Source organism: Pseudophryne corroboree, chromosome 9 (assembly GCF_028390025.1).
Source record: "Pseudophryne corroboree isolate aPseCor3 chromosome 9, aPseCor3.hap2, whole genome shotgun sequence".
NCBI lineage: Eukaryota > Metazoa > Chordata > Amphibia > Anura > Myobatrachidae > Pseudophryne > Pseudophryne corroboree.
Genome location: NC_086452.1, coordinates 72,159,203 through 72,178,762, shown reverse-complemented (window position 1 = coordinate 72,178,762; position 19,560 = coordinate 72,159,203).

Sequence of the window (19,560 nt, the reverse complement as noted above, 5' to 3'; positions counted from 1 at the left end):
ACACTCCGGTCACTGTAGGGCGCAGGGGGGGCGCCCTGGGCAGCAATTGATTACCTCCTGGCAAAAAGCAGCATATATACAGTTGGACACTGTTATATGCATGAGCCCCCGCCATTAATTTTACACAAAATCGCGGGAGAAGCCCGCCGCTGAGGGGGCGGGGCCTTCTTCCTCAGCACTCACCAGCGCCATTTTCTCTCCACAGCTCCGCTGAGAGGAAGCTCCCCAGGGCTCTCCCCTGCAGAAGCACGATAGAGAGGGTGAAAAAGAGAGGGGGGGCACATAAATTTGGCGTAAAAACAATATATACAGCAGCTACTGGGTTAACACTAAGTTACTGTGTGATTCCTGGGTCATATAGCGCTGGGGTGTGTGCTGGCATACTCTCTCTCTGTCTCTCCAAAGGGCCTTATGGGGGAACTGTCTTCAAATAGAGCATCCCCTGTGTGTGTGGTGTGTCGGTACGTGTGTGTCGACATGTCTGAGGTAAAAGGCTCCCCTAAGGAGGAGATAGAGCAAATATGTGTGTGAGAGGGTGTCTCCGTCGACAACGCCGACACCTGTTTGGATATGTGTAAGTGCTGAGGTGAATTTATTGCACAAAAGATTAGAGAACAGACAGGAAATCTACCCATGTCTGTCCCTATGTCACAGAGACCTTCAGAGTCTCACAATGCTCACTATCCAAAATAATAAACACTGATATCGACACGGAGTTTGACTCCAGTGTCGACTACGATAATGCAAAGTTACAGCCAAAATGGCTGAAAGGTATTCAATATATGATTATTGTAATAAAAGATGATTTGCATATCACTGATGACTCATTTGTCCCTGACACAAGGGTACACATGTTAAGGGGAAGAAAGCTGAGGTAAATTTCCCTCCTCTCATGAGGAAAAAGAGCGGGAATCTCCAGACAAGAGACTGCAGCTTCCCACAAAAAATTCTCAGGCAGTATCCTTTCCCCACTAGGGCCAGGATGTGATGGGAATCTTCCCTTAGGGAGTCACGTTTGCACAGAAGGTAGCACTAGCTATTCTCAGGGATCCTGCAGATAGCGTGCACATTCTAGTACACTACTCAGACCGGCGATTGTGTCGGCATGGGTTTATAGCGCTGTGGCAGCGTGGACAGTAACCTTATCAGCAGTATATATATATATATATATATATATATATATATATATATATATAAAACATGCCCAAAGAGACATGAGTATACTGGGTCCTAGAGTCAAAGCTATGTCGATTTCTGCTTGACGTGTCCTGTAGAATGTGCAATGGACAGATGATGCCGACTTAAGAGGCATATGGAAGGCTGAGGATTGTGTGGAGAAGGGTTCTCGGACCTGGTCTCCACAGCTGTAGCTGGTAATTCTGATATTTTGCCTTATATTCCTGCACAGCCTAGGAAAGCACGACATTATCAAATGCAGCCTTTCGAATAAAGAAACAAGAAAGTCCGAGGTGCGTCCTTTCTTGCCAGAGGCGGGGGCAGAGGAAAGAAGCTGCACAACACAGCTAGTTCCCAGGAACAGAAGTCCTCCCCGGCCTCTACAAAGATCCACCGCATGTCGCTGGGGCTCCACAGGCGGAGCTAGGCCCGGTGGGGGCACGCCTTCGTAAGTTCAGCCACAAGTGGGTTCACTCCCTGTTAGATCCCTGGGCAATAGATATTGTGTCTCAGGGATACAAACTGGACTTTGAGAAGATGCCCCCTCACCGACGGCCCTGCCGGCTTCCCCCCACGAGAGGGAAACAGTGTTAACTGCAATTCACAAATTGTATCTTCAACAGGTGGTGGTCAAGGTTCCCCTCCTTCAACAAGGAGGGGGTTATTATTCGACCATGTTGTAGTCCCGAAACCAGACGGTTCGGTCGGACCCATATTGAATTTAAAATCCCTGAACATATACCTGAAAAGGTTCAAGTTCAGGATGGAATCGCTAAGAGCGGTTATTACAAGCCTGAAAGGGGGAGATTTTATGGTGACTCGGGACATAAAGGATGCATACCTTCATGTCCCCATTTATCCACCTCATCAGGCGTACCTCAGAATTGCGGTACGGGATTGTCATTACCAATTTCAGACGTTGCCGTTTGGTCTCTCCACGGCCTTGAGAATATTCACCAAGGTAATGGCGGAAATGATGGTGCTCCTGCGGAAGCAAGGTGTCACTATTATCACGTACTTGGACGATCTCCTCATAAAAGCGAGATCAAGAGAGCAGTTGTTGAACAGCGTATCACTTTCTCTGGAAGTGTAACGGCAACACGGCTGGATTCTATATATTCCAAAGTCGCAGTTGGTTCTTACAGCTCATCTGCCTCTCCTAGGCATGATCCTAGACACAGAACAGAAAAGGGTTTATCTCCCGATAGAGAGAGCTCAGGAGCTCGTGACACTGGTCAGGAATCTATTAAAACCAAAACAGGTGTCAGTGCATCACTGCACTCGGGTCCTGGGAAGGAGGGTGGCATCATACGAGGCCATTCCCTTCGGCGGGTTCCATACGAGGACCTTCCAATGGGACTAACTGGACAAGTGGTCCGGATCACATCTTCAGATGCATCGGTTAATCACCATATCCCCCAGAGCCAGGGTGTCTCTCCTGTGGTGGCTGCAGAGTGCTCACCTTCTCGAAGGTCGCAGATTCGGCATTCAGGACTGGGTCCTGGTGACCACGGATGCAAGCCTCCGAGGGTGGGGGGCAGTCACACAGGGAAGAAATTTCCAAGGGCTGTGGTCAAGGCAGGAAACTTGCCTTCACATCAATATCCTGGAACTAAGGGCCATATACAACGCCCTAAGTCAAGCAGAGACCCTGCTTCGCGACCAACCGGTTCTGATTCAGTCAGACAATATCACCACAGTGGCTCATGTAAACCGCCAAGGCGGCACAAGGAGCAGGGTGGCGATGGTAGAAGCCACCATAATTCTTCGCTGGGCGGAGAATCACGTAAGCGCACTGTCAGCAGTGTTCATTCCGGGAGTGGACAACTGGGAAGCAGACTTCCTCAGCAGGCACGACCTCCACCCGGGAGAGTGGGGACTTCATCAAGAAGTCTTCGCGCAGCTTGTAGGTCGGTGGGAACTGCCACAGGTGGACATGATGGCATCCCGCCTCAACAAAAAGCTACAGAGGTATTGCGCCAGGTCAAGAGACTCTCAGGCGATAGCTGTAGACGCACTGGTGACACCGTGGATGTTCCAGTCGGTTTATGTATTTCCTCCTTTTCCTCTCTTACCCAAGGTGCTGAGAATCATAAGGAAAAGAGGAGTGAGAACAATACTCATTGTTCCGGATTGGCCAAGAAGGACTTGGTATCCAGAGCTGCAAGAAATGCTCACAGAGGACCCATGGCCTCTGCCTCTAGGGCAGGATCTGTTGCAGCAGGGACCTTGTATGTTCCAAGACTTACCGCAGCTGCGTTTGACGGCATGGCGGTTGGACGCCGGATCCTAGTAGAAAAGAGGGATTCCGGATGAGGTTATTCCTGCGCTGATAAGGGCTAGGAAGGACGTGACGGCTAAACATTATCACCGTATACGGCGAAAATATGTTGCTGGGTGTGAGGCCAGGAATGCCTCTACAGAGGAAGTCCAGCTGGGCCGTTTCCTTCACTTCCTACAGTCGGGAGTGACTTTGGGCCTAGAATTGGGGTCGATTAAGGTCCAGATTTCGGCCCGATCCATTTTCTTCATACAAAAACTAGCTTCTCTACTGAAGTTCAGACGTTTGTAAAGGGAGTGCTGCATATTCAGCCCCTTTTTTGTGCCAACAGTGGCACCTTGGGATCTTAACGTGGTGTTGAGTTTCCTGAAATCTCACTGGTTTGAGCCGCTTAAGACCGTGGAGTTAAAATATCTCACGTGGAAAGTGGTCAAAAATTGGCGGCTTTGTCATGTAAAAGCCCCTATCTGGTTTTCCATATGGACAGGGCAGAATTACGGACTCGTCCGCAATTTCTGCCAAAGGTGGTGTCATCTTTTCATGTGAACCAACCTATTGTGGTGCCTGCGGCTACTGGTGACTTGGAGGATTCCAAGTTGCTGGACGTAGTCCGGGCTTTGAAGATTTATGTAGCCAGAGCGGCTGGAGTCAGGAAGACTGACTCGCTGTTTGTCCTGTATGCATCCAACAAGCTGGGTGCTCCTGCTTCAAAGCAAACTATTGCTCACTGGATCTGTAACACGATTCAGCAGGCTCATTCTGCGGCTGGGTTGCCGCATCCAAAATCAGTAAAAGCCCATTCCACGAGAAAAGTGGGCTCTTCTTGGGCGGCTGCCCGAGGGGTCTCGGCATTACAGCTTTGCCGAGCTGCTACTTGGTCGGGTTCAAACACATTTGCAAAGTTCTACAAGTTTGATACCCTGGCTGAGGAGGACCTTGAGTTTGCCCATTCGGTGCTGCAGAGTCATCCGCACTCTCCCGCCCGTTTGGGAGCTTTGGTATAATCCCCATGGTCCTTACGGAGTCCCCAGCATCCACTAGGACGTTAGAGAAAATAAGATTTTACTCACCGGTAAATCTATTTCTCTATCGTCCTAGTGGATGCTGGGGTTCCTGAAAGGACCATGGGGAATAGCGGCTCCGCAGGAGACAGGGCACAAAAAGTAAAGCTTTAGGATCAGGTGGTGTGCACTGGCTCCTCCCCCTATGACCCTCCTCCAAGCCTCAGTTAGATTTTTGTGCCCGGCCGAGAAGGGTGCAATCTAGGTGGCTCTCCTAAAGAGCTGCTTAGAAAAGTTTAGCTTAGGTTTTTTATTTTACAGTGAGTCCTGCTGGCAACAGGATCACTGCAACGAGGGACTTAGGGGAGAAGAAGTGAACTCACCTGCGTGCAGGATGGATTGGCTTCTTTGGCTACTGGACATTAGCTCCAGAGGGACGATCACAGGTACAGCCTGGATGGTCACCGGAGCCTCGCCGCCGGCCCCCTTGCAGATGCTGAAACAAGAAGAAGGTCCAGAATCGGCGGCATGAAGACTCCTCAGTCTTCTTAAGGTAGCGCACAGCACTGCAGCTGTGCGCCATTTCCTCTCAGCACACTTCACACGGCAGTCACTGAGGGTGCAGGGCGCTGGGAGGGGGGCGCCCTGGGAGGCAATGAAAACCTATTTTTGGCTAAAAATACCTCACATATAGCCTCCGGGGGCTATATGGAGATATTTAACCCCTGCCAGAATCCGTTAAGAGCGGGAGACGAGGCCGCCGAAAAAGGGGCGGGGCCTATCTCCTCAGCACACAGCGCCATTTTCCCTCACAGAAAGGCTGGAGGGAAGGCTCCCAGGCTCTCCCCTGCACTGCACTACAGAAACAGGGTTAAAACAGAGAGGGGGGGCACTAATTTGGCGTTAAAAATATATAAAAAAGATGCTATAAGGGAAAACACTTATATAAGGTTGTCCCTATATAATTATAGCGTTTTTGGTGTGTGCTGGCAAACTCTCCCTCTGTCTCTCCAAAGGGCTAGTAGGTCCTGTCCTCTATCAGAGCATTCCCTGTGTGTGTGCTGTGTGTCGGTACGTGTGTGTCGACATGTATGAGGACGATGTTGGTGAGGAGGCGGAGCAATTGCCTGTAATGGTGATGTCACTCTCTAGGGAGTCGACACCGAAATGGATGGCTTATTTAGGGAATTACGTGATAATGTCAACACGCGGCAAGGTCGGTTGACGACATGAGACGGCCGACAAACAATTAGTACCGGTCCAGACGTCTCAAAAACACCGTCAGGGGTTTTAAAACGCCCGTTTACTTTAGTCGGTCGACACAGACACAGACAGGGACACTGAATCCAGTGTCGACGGTGAATAAACAAACGTATTCCTTATTAGGGCCACACGTTAAGGGCAATGAAGGAGGTGTTACATATTTCTGATACTACAAGTACCACAAAAGAGGGTATTATGTGGAATGTGAAAAAACTACCGTAGTTTTTCCTGAATCAGATAAATTAAATGAAGTGTGTGATGATGCGTGGGTTCCCCCCGATAGAAAATATGGGCGGTATACCCTTTCCCGCCAGAAGTTAGGGCGCGTTGGGAAACACCCCTTAGGGTGGATAAGGCGCTCACACGCTTATCAGAACAAGTGGCGGTACCGTCTATAGATAGGGCCGTCCTCAAGGAGCCAGCTGACAGGAGGCTGGAAAATATCATAAAAAGTATATACACACATACTGGTGTTATACTGCGACCAGCGATCGCCTCAGCCTGGATGTGCAGAGCTGGGGTGGCTTGGTCGGATTCCCTGACTAAAAATATTGATACCCTTGACAGGGACAGTATTTTATTGACTATAGAGCATTTAAAGGATGCATTTCTATATATGCGAGATGCACAGAGGGATATTTGCACTCTGGCATCAAGAGTAAGTGCGATGTCCATATCTGCCAGAAGATGTTTATGGACACGACAGTGGTCAGGTGATGCAGATTCCAAACGGCACAAAGGTGTATTGCCGTATAAAGGAAGAGGAGTTATTTGGGGTCGGTCCATCGGACCTGGTGGCCACGGCAACTGCTGGAAAATCCACCGTTTTTACCCTAAGTCACATCTCTGCAGAAAAAGACACCGTCTTTTCAGCTTCAGTCCTTTCGTCCCTATAAGAGTCATATCTGCCCAGGGATAGAGGAAAGGGAAGAAGACTGCAGCAGGCAGCCCATTCCCAGGAACAGAAGCGTTCCACCGCTTCTGACAAGCTCTCAGCATGACGCTGAGACCGTACAGGACCCCTGGATCCTACAAGTAGTATCCCAGGGGTACAGATTGGAATGTCGAGACGTTTCTCCTGCGCAGGCTCCTGAAGTCTGCTTTACCAAGGTCTCCCTCCGACAAGGAGGCAGTATGGGAAACAATTCACGAGCTGTATTTCCAGCAGGTGATAATTAAATTACCCCTCCTACAACAAGAAAAGGGGTATTATTCCACACTAGGGCCCTCATTCCGAGTTGTTCGCTCGGTATTTTTCATCGCATCGCAGTGAAAATCCGCTTAGTACGCATGCGCAATGTTCGCACTGCGACTGCGCCAAGTAACTTTACTATGAAGAAAGTAATTTTACTCACGGCTTTTTCTTCGCTCCGGCGATCGTAATGTGATTGACAGGAAATGGGTGTTACTGGGCGGAAACACGGCGTTTCAGGGGCGTGTGGCTGAAAACGCTACCGTTTCCGGAAAAAACGCAGGAGTGGCCGGGGAAACGGTGGGAGTGCCTGGGCGAACGCTGGGTGTGTTTGTGACGTCAACCAGGAACGATAAGCACTGAAATGATCGCACAGGCAGAGTAAGTCTGGAGCTACTCAGAAACTGCTAAGTAGTTAGTAATCGCAATATTGCGAATACATCGGTCGCAATTTTAAGAAGCTAAGATTCACTCCCAGTAGGCGGCGGCTTAGCGTGTGTAACTCTGCTAAATTCGCCTTGCGACCGATCAACTCGGAATGAGGGCCTATATTGTGGTACTGAAGCCAGAAGGCTAGGTGAGACCTATTCTAAATCTAAAAAAATTTGAACACTTACAAAGGTTCAAATCAAGATGGAGTCACTCAGAGCAGTGATAACGAACCGGGAAGAAGGGGACTATATGGTGTCCCGAGACATCAGGGATGCTTACCTCCATGTCCCAAATTTGCCCTTATCACTAAGGGTACCTCAGGTTCGTGGTACAGAACTGTCACTATCAGTTTCAGAAGCTGCCGTTTGGATTGTCCACGGCACCCCGGGTCTTTACCAAGGTAATGGCCGAAATGATGGTTCTTCTTCGAAGAAAAGGCGTCTTAATTATCCCTTACTTGGACGATCTCCTGATAAGGGCAAAGTCCAGGGAACAGTTGGAGGTCGGAGTAGCACTATCTCGGATACTGTTACAACAGCAGGGGTGGATTTTAAATATTCCAAAATCGCAGCTGATCCCGACAACAAGTCTCCTGTGCTTAGGGATGATTCTGGACACAGTCCAGAAAAAGGTGTTTCTCCCGGAAGAGAAAGCCAGGGAGTTATCCGAGCTAGTCAGGAACCTCCTAAAATCAGTGCATCATTGCACAAGGGCCATGGTAAAAAAAATGGTGACTTCCTTCGAAGCAATTCCAGTCGGCAGATTTCATGCAAGAACTTTTCAGTGGGATCTGCTGGACAAATGGTCCGGATCGCATCTTCAGATGCATCAGCGGATAACCCTATATCCAAGGACAAGGGTGTCTCTCCTGTGGTGGTTACAGAGTGCTCATCTTCTAGAGGGCCGCAGATTCGGCATTCAGTTTTGGATGTTGGTGACCACGGAGGCCAGCCCGAGAGGCTGGGGAGCAGTCACACAAGGAAAAAATTTCCAGAGAGTGTGATCAAGTCTGGAGACTTTTCTCCACAAACATATAGCTAAGGGTAAATTTATAATGCTCTAAGCTTAGCAAGACCTCTGCTTCAAGGTCAGCCGGTATTGATCCAGTGGGATAAAACATCACGGCAGTCGCCCACGTAAATAGACAGGGCGGCACAAGAAGCAGGAGGGCAGTGGCAAAAACTGCAAGGACTTTTCGCTGGGCGGAAAATCATGTGATAGCACTGTCAGCAGTGTTTCATTCCGGGAATGGAAACTGGGAAGCAGACTTCCTCAGTAGGCACGACCTCCACCCGGCAGAGTGGGAACTTCATGGGGAAGTTTTCCACATGATTGTAAACCGTTGGGAATTACCAAAGGTGGACATGATGGCGTCCCGTCTGAACAAAAAACGGGACAGGTATTGCGCCAGGTTAAGAGACCCTCAGGCAATAGCTGTGGACGTTCTGGTAACACCGTGGGTGTACCAGTCGGTGTATGTGTTCCATCCTCTGCTTTTCATACCTAAGGTACTGAGAATTATAAGACGTAGAGGAGTAAGAACTATACTCATGGCTCCGGATTGGCCAAGAAGGACTTGGTACCCGGAACTTCAAGAGATGCTCACAGAGGACTTATGGCCTCTGCCGCTAAGAAGGGACTTGTTTCAGCAAGTACCATGTCTGTTCCAAGACTTACCGCAGCTGCGTTTGACGGCATGGCGGTGGAACGCCGGATCCTAAGGGAAAAGGCATTCAGGAAGAGGTCATTCCTACCCTGGTCAAAGCCAGAAAGGAGGTGACCGCACAACATTATCACCACATGTGGCGAAAATATGTTGCGTGGTGTGAGGCCAGGAAGGCCCCACGAAGAAATTTCAACTCGGTCGATTCCTGCATTTCCTGCAAACAGGAGTGTCTATGGGCCTCAAATTGGGGTCCATTAAGGTTCAAATTTCGGCCCTGTCGATTTTTCTTCCAGAAAGAATTGGCTTCAGTTCCTGAAGTCCAGAAGTTTGTCAAGGGAGTATTGCATATACAACCCCCTTTTGTGCCTCCAGTGGCACTGTGGGATCTCAACGTAGTTCTGGGATTCCTCAAAACACATTGGTTTAAAACCAGTCAAATCTGTGGATTTGAAGCATCTCACATGAAAAGTGAACATGCTCTTGGACCTGGCCTGGACCAGGCGAGTGTCAAATTGGTGGTTTTTTTCTCAAAAAAGCCCATATCTGTTTGTCCATTCGGACAGGGCAGAGCTGCGGACTCGTCCCCAGTTCTCTCCCTAAGGTGGTGTCAGTGTTTCACCTAAACCAGCTTATTGTGGTGTCTTGCGCCTACTAGGGACTTGGAGGACTCCAAGTTGCTAGATGTGGTCAGGGCCCTGAAAATATAGGTTCCAGGACGGCTGGAGTCAGGAAAACTGACTTGCTGTTATCCTGTATGCACCCAACAAACTGGGTGCTCTTGCTTCTAAGCAGACTTTTGCTAGTTGGATGTGTAATACAATTCAGCTTGCACATTCTGTGGCAGGCCTGCCACAGCCAAAATATGTAAATGCCCATTCCACAAGGAAGGTGGGCTCATCTTGGGCGGCTGCCCGAGGGGTCTCGGCTTTACAACTTTGCCGAGCGGCTATTTAGTCAGGGGCAAACACGTTTGTAAAATCCTACAAATTTGATACCCTGGCTAAGGAGGACCTGGAGTTCTCTCATTCGGTGCTGCAGAGTCATCCGCACTCTCCCGCCCGTTTGGGAGCTTTGGTATAATCCCCATGGTCCTTTCAGGAACCCCAGCATCCACTAGGACGATAGAGAAAATAAGAATTTACTTACCGATAATTCTATTTCTCGGAGTCCGTAGTGGATGCTGGGCGCCCATCCCAAGTGCGGATTATCTGCATTACTTGTACATAGTTACAAAAATCGGGTTATTATTTGTTGTGAGCCATCTTTTCAGAGGCTCCGCTGTTATCATACTGTTAACTGGGTTCAGATCACAGGTTGTACAGTGTGATTGGTGTGGCTGGTATGAGTCTTACCCGGGATTCATAAATCCTTCCTTATTGTGTACGCTCGTCCGGGCACAGTATCCTAACTGAGGCTTGGAGGAGGGTCATAGGGGGAGGAGCCAGTGCACACCACCTGATCCTAAAGCTTTACTTTTTGTGCCCTGTCTCCTGCGGAGCCGCTATTCCCCATGGTCCTTTCAGGAACCCCAGCATCCACTACGGACTCCGAGAAATAGAATTATCGGTAAGTAAATTCTTATTTTCTCGTAGTCCGTAGTGGATGCTGGGCGCCCGTCCCAAGTGTGGACTTTCTGCAATACGTGTATATAGTTATTGCTTACTAAAGGGTTATGTTATGTGGCATCAGTTGAGTGATGCTTGTTTGTTGTTCATACTGTTAACTGGGTAAATTTATCACGAGTTATACGGTGTGATTGGTGTGGCTGGTATGAGTCTTACCCTGGATTCCAAAATCCTTTCCTTGTAATGTCAGCTCTTCCGGGCACAGTTTCCTTAACTGAGGTCTGGAGGAGGGGCATAGAGGGAGGAGCCAGTGCACACCAGGTAGTACTAAATCTTTCTTTAGAGTGCCCAGTCTCCTGCGGAGCCCGTCTATTCCCCATGGTCCTTACGGAGTCCCCAGCATCCACTACAGACTACGAGAAATAGATTTAAAAAATTTTTATGGTCTGTATCGATTTTTGGCTCTCCAAATTTCCATTGAAAGTATAGGAAAGCTCCTGTGGCCACGCCCCCTTTTCACATTTGTACCAATTTGTATGTGTAAAATGTTGGAGGGTATGCAGACTGCGAGAGAATGGTGCGAAAATATCGATCACTAGACGTACGCAAGTTGATTGACAGGAAGAGGACGTGGTAACTGCCTGTTTTCTTGGAGTGTCAGGAAAAACGCAGGCGTTTCCAAGCATTTTCTGGGAGGGTGTGTGACGTCAGCTCCAGCCCTGATCGGCCTGTTTGTATCGTACTGTAGGAGTAAGTCCTGGGCTACGCACAGACTGGAGAAATCATTCGATGGTGAGTGAGTTGCAAACGGATTTGCAGATGTCCACTGTCTGGCGAAGTTTTTGCACGGCGTACGCAAGCATTCGTACACTTGCACATGGCAGGTTTTCACTCACAATGGCCGGCGGCTATCTATCCGCAGACCTGTGCAAAAACGCAGAGGAGCGATCAGGTCGGAATTAGGCCCTAGTTTTGCTGCAGTGTGGGGCTTATTTATACAGCGGTGTTTGTATAAAATGTGTCTTCTCCCTGCTATCTGAAGGTGTAGAGGCGTAAACCTTACCACTTTACTAGCAATCCTTTCATTAAATGCTTCCATCTTTCTACTAATATTCTGCCTGATTTATGGGGAGATGGATTGGACTGTGCACAGACATTGTTATCTCCGGCAATGGAACATGAAGCTATAGGATGAGAAATGGCTGCACACCCCATTCCACACAGCTAGGAATGCCCATACAGATGTTCCCTCTCCGCCAGCGTAACAGGAAGTTAGAGGATGAGACTGGACGACTGCCAGCTCTAGGATACTACTTAGTGGAAATGACCCCCACACCTTGGAAAGCTGAAGTTGACCATCGGTGGCTCTGCCATTGATAGCTTATTACCAATGGTTTTAAACTATTGACTATCGATGATTAAGCCATCTGTGGTTTAACTTCGCACATGCACAGACTACAGTTAGCATTAACCATCGGGACTCCGCCACTGATGTTCATAATCACTGATCACTGGCCTCCCATCGATTGCAAAACTAATTACCATTGTCTTCAGACCATCAATGCTGGCTAGTGGAAATGTCCTCATCACCTACAGAGTGATACCTCTGCAGAGTGATACCCCTTTCACACAGACCAAAATTTCCCGGGTTATTGCACATGAACGTGCACCAACCCGGGAAATTTCTCAGTGTGAAAGGGTACAGGGTCAAAATCCCAGGATTCCTGCCCCGGCATTTCAACCCTGCAATCGACCAGGGTTGGTCCCAAGATCTTCCCGGGAACCTGGTTAGTGTGAACGGGAGCCAGGTCAATGTGCCCCGGCTGTAGCAGGCAGCGCTTGGAGATCATGTGATCTCTTGCGCCGCCCCACCGCTGACGTCAGCAACCTGGCAATATACCGGGCTGCTGACTGCAGTATGCAAGGGGTCTTACCCGGGAATGTCCCTGCATGATCCAGGGGCCGTATTCCCGGGTAAGACCCCTGCATTTCTGGTGTGAAAGCGGTATAAGAAACACCATAACAGATGTACACTCTTCAGTGTAACATGAAGGTAAAGGGTGAGACCCAAACATGGCCAGCACTGGGATACTTTGCAGTGGAAATGTTTATGCACACCCTTTGCACAGAAGGAATGCCCATACACTTGCCTACCTTTTGGACCAACGGCAGGAGGCATGATCACAGCAGATACAAAAGCAGAGGGTGGCCTACTCTGCCCAGAGGATTCCCCCATATTTAGGATGGCAGAGAAGTATGATATAAATGTGACCACTCCACCTTTTTACCTTGTTTCAGTAATCCCATTTCCTGTGCTGTCGCGCCATCTAAGGGAGATGTGTGTGCTACTGTGGATTGAATATGTAGTTATTATTGTGTGAAGTATGTTTATGTGCGTCTTTATATACATGGTATAATTAATGTGTGGCACTGGCGCGCTGGTTAATATTATGTGCTGCAGCGCTAAAGTGATTGAGTCCTGGAAGTGTACACGGTTGTAGAAATGTATAAACCCATATTTCATTGTAGTGATGTGCACTTTAGGCAATAATAGATTTCAAACTTCTTGCTGCATTTGGGCACAATGAGCCCCGGGGAGGCACATTTCAGTTCGCAGCCCCTTCACCTTGTGCTGGCCAGCTGAAATGTGCGAAAAGTGACCCGTTTCGGTACCCAAATGGCACTCCCATGCAATACAAGGAAGGGAGTGAAATATGACTGCCATAATATATATATACAGTATTGCAGTTTGTGTATGACTGTACTAACATAATGTATGCGCATTCTGACCATATGTACAGCATGAGGAGACAGCCATAATCTATATGGAGATATGCTTATAATTTAAGTGACCGCACTAATAGAATTTACAAGCAACTAATCATACGAACAGCGTGAGGAGCTAAATTGTATTAATCTGACTACTAATTACTAACCTGGATAAACTGGGTGACTACTAATTACTAATAATACATCTATTAATCTATTAAGGATTCTGAGGAGCCTGACATTGGGCTGTATTCAATAAGAGTCGGAAACTGCCGTCTTGTCGGAAAGACGTCAGTTTCCGACTGGAATAGGTCGGGAGGGGTTCCGACCTATTCAATAGGGGCACATTTTCTCCGACAAGTTGGGAAACCCGACTTGTCGGAAAGCAGTTGGATCGACGGAATACCGGCCGATCCACCTGCTGCTGTCGGAAACGGGGCCAAATCCGATAGGTGAGGAGATGGGGAGCTGCCAGCTTCGGCCGCCGCTGGAAGTTCCCCCGCCGGCCACCGCACACTTCTCCCACACCGGCCGCCGCACACTGCTCCCCCCGCTGCTGCTGTCAGCACACCCGGCAGCCGTTGACCGCAGCAGCAGGACAGGACACAGGGAACGGCCAAATCCGACAGTCGGATTTGGCCGCTCTTTGAATAGGGTTTGACGGGTCCATTCCGACAACTGCATGTCGGAATGGACCCGACCCTTATTGAATATACCCCATTGTATATGTATTTATTTTTCTCTAACGTCCTAGTGGATGCTGGGGACTCCGTATGGGACCATGGGGAATAGACGGGCTCCGCAGGAGACATGGGCACTTTAAGAAAGAATTTAGATTCTGGTGTGCTCTGGCTCCTCCCTCTATGTCCCTCCTCCAGACCTCAGTTTGAATCTGTGCCCGGACGAGCTGGGTGCTGTTCAGTGAGCTCTCCTGAGCTTGCTGTGAGAAAGTATTTTGTTAGGTTTTTTATTTTCAGGGAGCTCTGCTGGCAACAGACTCCCTGCATCGTGGGACAGAGGGGAGAGAAGCAGCCCTACTCTCTGAAGCTAGGACCTGCTTCTTAGGCTACTGGACACCATTAGCTCCAGAGTGATCGTACACAGGATCTCACCCTCGTCGTCCGATCCCGGAGCCGCGCCGCCGTCCCCCTCGCAGAGCCGGAAGACAGAAGCCGGGTGAGCACGAGAAGCAAGAAGACTTCGAAATCGGCGGCAGAAGACTCCGGTCTTCACTGAGGTAGCGCACAGCACTGCAGCTGTGCGCCATTGCTCCCACACACACCTCACATACTCCGGTCACTGTAAGGGTGCAGGCTGCAGGGAGGGGGGGGGGGGCGCCCTGGGCAGCAATTGGGACCTCTTTGGCAAAAGTTTAGCATATATACAGTTGGGCACTGTATATATGTATGAGCCCCCGCCAAGAAAATGTATATTTCTCTGACGTCCTAGTGGATGCTGGGACTCCGTCAGGACCATGGGGAATAGCGGCTCCGCAGGAGACAGGGCACAAAATTTAAAAGTTTGACCACTAGGTGGTGTGTACTGGCTCCTCCCCCTATGACCCTCCTCCAAGCCTCAGTTAGGTTTTTGTGCCCGTCCGAGCAGGGTGCAATCTAGGTGGCTCTCCTAAAGAGCTGCTTAGAAAAAGTTTGTTAGGTTTTTTATTTTCAGTGAGTCCTGCTGGCAACAGGCTCACTGCAACGAGGGACTTAGGGGAGAAGAAGTGAACTCACCTGCGTGCAGGATGGATTTGCTTCTTAGGCTACTGGACACTAGCTCCAAAGGGACGATCACAGGTACAGCCTGGATGGGTCACCGGAGCCGCGCCGCCGACCCCCTTGCAGATGCCGAATAGAGAAGAGGTCCAGAAACCGGCGGCAGAAGACGTCTCAGTCTTCATGAGGTAGCGCACAGCACTGCAGCTGTGCGCCATTGCTCTCCGCACACTTCACACCAGCGGTCACTGAGGGTGCAGGGCGCTGGGGGGGGCGCCCTGGGCAGCAATGTAATATACCTATTCTGGCTAAAATATATCACATATAGCCCCTGGGGCTATATGGATGTATTTAACCCCTGCCAGGTTCCAAAAAAACCGGGAGAAGAAGCCCGTCGAAAAGGGGGCGGGGCCTATTCTCCTCAGCACACAGCGCCATTTTCCTGCCCAGCTCCGCTGCGAGGAAGGCTCCCAGGACTCTCCCCTGCACTGCACTACAGAAACAGGGTAAAAACAGAGAGGGGGGGCACTTATTGGCGATATTTCTAATATTTGAGCTGCTATAAAGGGAACACACTTATTAAGGTTGTCCCTATATATATTTATAGCGCTTGGGTGTGTGCTGGCAAACTCTCCCTCTGTCTCCCCAAAGGGCTAGTGGGGTCCTGTCTTCTATCAGAGCATTCCCTGTGTGTCTGCTGTGTGTCGGTACGTGTGTGTCGACATGTATGAGGACGATGTTGGCGTGGAGGCGGAGCAATTGCCTGTAATGGTGATGTCAGCCCCTAGGGAGTCGACACCAGAATGGATGGCTTTGTTTATGGAATTACGGGATAGTGTCAGCACGCTACAAAAGTCGGTTGACGACATGAGACAGCCGGCAAACCAGTTAGTACCTGTCCAGGCGTCTCAGACACCGTCAGGGGCTGTAAAACGCCCTTTACCTCAGTCGGTCGACACAGACACTGACACTGAATCCAGTGTCGACGGTGAAGAAACAAACGTATTTTCCAGTAGGGCCACACGTTATATGATCACGGCAATGAAGGAGGCTTTGCATATCTCTGATACTGCAAGTACCACAAAAAGGGGTATTATGTGGGGTGTGAAAAAACTACCGATAGTTTTTCCTGAATCAGAGGAACTGAATGAAGTGTGTGATGAAGCGTGGGTTACCCCAGATAGAAAACTGCTAATTTCAAAGAAGTTATTGGCATTATACCCTTTCCCGCCAGAGGTTAGGGCGCGCTGGGAAACACCTCCTAGGGTGGATAAGGCGCTCACACGCTTATCAAAGCAAGTGGCGTTACCGTCTCCTGATACGGCCGCCCTCAAGGATCCAGCTGATAGGAGGCTGGAGAATACATTAAAAAGTATATACACATTATACACACATACGGGTGTTATACTGAGACCAGCAATCGCCTCAGCCTGGATGTGCAGTGCTGGCGTGGCTTGGTCGGAGTCACTGTCTGAAAATATTGATACCCTGGATAGGGACAGTATTTTACTGACTATAGAGCAGTTAAAGGATGCATTTCTTTATATGCGAGATGCACAGAGAGATATTTGCACTCTGGCATCAAGAGTAAGTGCGATGTCCATATCTGCCAGAAGAAGTTTATGGACGCGCCAGTGGTCAGGTGATGCGGATTCCAAACGACATATGGAAGTATTGCCGTATAAGGGGGAGGAATTATTTGGGGTCGGTCTATCGGATCTGGTGGCCACGGCAACGGCCGGAAAATCCACCTTTTTACCCCAGGTCACCTCCCAGCAGAAAAAGCCGCAGGCTTTTCAGCCGCAGTCCTTTCGTTCCTATAAGAACAAACGAGCAAAAGGACATTCCTATTTGCCCCGAGGCAAAGGAAAGGGTAAGAGACTGCAACAAGCAGCTCCTTCCCAGGAGCAGAAGCCCTCCCCGGCTTCTACAAAGGCGTCAGAATGACGCTGGGACCTTACAAGCAGACTCAGGGGCGGTGGGGGGTCGCCTCAAACATTTCAGCGCACAGTGGGCTCACTCGCAGGTGGACCCCTGGATCCTGCAGGTAGTATCTCAGGGTTACAGGTTGGAATTCGAGAAGTCCCCTCCTCGCCGTTTCCTAAAGTCTGCTTTGCCAACGTCTCCCTCCGACAGGGCGACGGTATTGGAGGCCATTCACAAGCTGTATTCTCAGCAGGTGATAGTCAAGGTACCCCTCCTACACCAAGGGTACCTCAGGTTAGTGGTCCAAAACTGTCATTATCAGTTTCAGACGCTGCCGTTTGGATTGTCCACGGCACCCCGGGTCTTTACCAAGGTAATGGCCGAAATGATGATCCTTCTTCGAAGAGAAGGCGTCTTAATTATCCCTTACTTGGACGATCTCCTGATAAGGGCAAGATCCAGAGAACAGCTGGAGGTCGGAGTAGCACTAACCCAAGTAGTGCTCCAACAACACGGGTGGATTCTGAATTTTCCAAAATCCCAACTGATCCCGACGACACGTCTGTTGTTCCTAGGGATGATTCTGGACACTGTTCAGAAAAAGGTATTTCTTCCGGAGGAGAAAGCCAGGGAGTTATCCGATCTAGTCAGGAACCTCCTAAAACCAGGAAAAGTATCTGTGCATCAATGCACAAGAGTCCTGGGAAAAATGGTAGCTTCTTACGAAGCGATTCCATTCGGCAGATTCCATGCACGAACTTTTCAGTGGGATCTGCTGGACAAATGGTCCGGATCGCATCTGCAGATGCATCAGCGGATAAAATTGTCCACAAGGACAAGAGTGTCTCTGCTATGGTGGTTGCAGAGTGCTCATCTGTTAGAGGGCCGCAGATTCGGCATACAGAACTGGGTCCTAGTGACCACGGATGCCAGCCTGAGAGGCTGGGGAGCGGTCACACAGGGAAGAAACTTCCAGGGCGTGTGGTCAAGCCTGGAGACGTCTCTTCACATAAATATACTGGAGCTAAGAGCAATCTACAATGCTCTAAGCCTGGCAAAACCTCTGCTTCAGGGTCAGCCGGTGTTGATTCAGTCGGACAACATCACGGCAGTCGCCCACGTAAACAGACAGGGCGGCACAAGAAGCAGGAGGGCAATGGCAGAAGCTGCAAGGATTCTCCGCTGGGCAGAAAATCATGTGTTAGCACTGTCAGCTGTGTTCATCCCGGGAGTGGACAACTGGGAAGCAGACTTCCTCAGCATACACGATCTGCACCCGGGAGAGTGGGGACTTCATCCAGAAGTCTTCCACATGATTGTGGTCCATTGGGAAAGACCAATGGTGGACATGATGGCGTCCCGCCTCAACAAAAAACTGGACAGGTATTGCGCCAGGTCAAGAGACCCTCAGGCAATAGCTGTAGACGCTCTGGTAACACCATGGGTGTACCAGTCAGTGTATGTGTTTCCTCCTCTGCCTCTCATACCAAAAGTACTGAGAATTATACGGCAAAGGGGAGTAAGAACGATACTCGTGGCTCCGGATTGGCCAAGAAGAACTTGGTACCCGGAACTTCAGGAGATGCTCACGGAAGATCCGTGGCCTCTGCCTCTAAGACGGGACCTGCTTCAGCAGGGACCGTGTCTATTCCAAGACTTACCGCGGCTGCGTTTGACGGCATGGCGGTTGAACGCCGAATCCTAAGGGAAAAAGGCATTCCGGAAGAGGTCATCCCTACCCTGGTAAAAGCCAGGAAGGAGGTGACTGCACAACATTATCACCGCATTTGGAGAAAATATGTTGCGTGGTGTGAAACCAGGAAGGCCCCGACGGAGGAATTTCAACTGGGTCGATTCCTACATTTCCTGCAAACAGGATTGTCTATGGGCCTCAAATTAGGGTCCATTAAGGTTCAAATTTCGGCCCTGTCGATTTTCTTCCAGAAAGAATTGGCTTCAGTTCCTGAAGTCCAGACTTTTGTAAAAGGAGTACTACATATACAGCCCCCGGTTGTGCCCCCAGTGGCACCGTGGGATCTTAATGTAGTTTTGGATTTTCTCAAATCCCATTGGTTTGAGCCACTCAAATCGGTGGATTTGAAATATCTTACATGGAAAGTAACCATGCTACTGGCCCTGGCTTCAGCCAGGAGAGTGTCAGAATTGGCGGCTTTATCGTATAAAAGCCCATATCTGATTTTCCATTCGGACAGGGCAGAACTGCGGACGCGTCCTCACTTTCTGCCTAAGGTGGTTTCAGCGTTTCACCTGAACCAGCCTATTGTGGTGCCTGCGGCTACTAGCGATTTGGAGGATTCCAAGTTGCTGGACGTTGTCAGAGCATTGAAAATATATATTTCAAGGACGGCTGGAGTCAGAAAATCTGACTCGCTGTTTATACTGTATGCACCCAACAAGCTGGGTGCTCCTGCTTCTAAGCAGACGATTGCTCGTTGGATTTGTAGCACAATTCAACTTGCACATTCTGTGGCAGGCCTGCCACAGCCTAAATCTGTCAAGGCCCATTCCACAAGGAAGGTGGGCTCATCTTGGGCGGCTGCCCGAGGGGTCTCG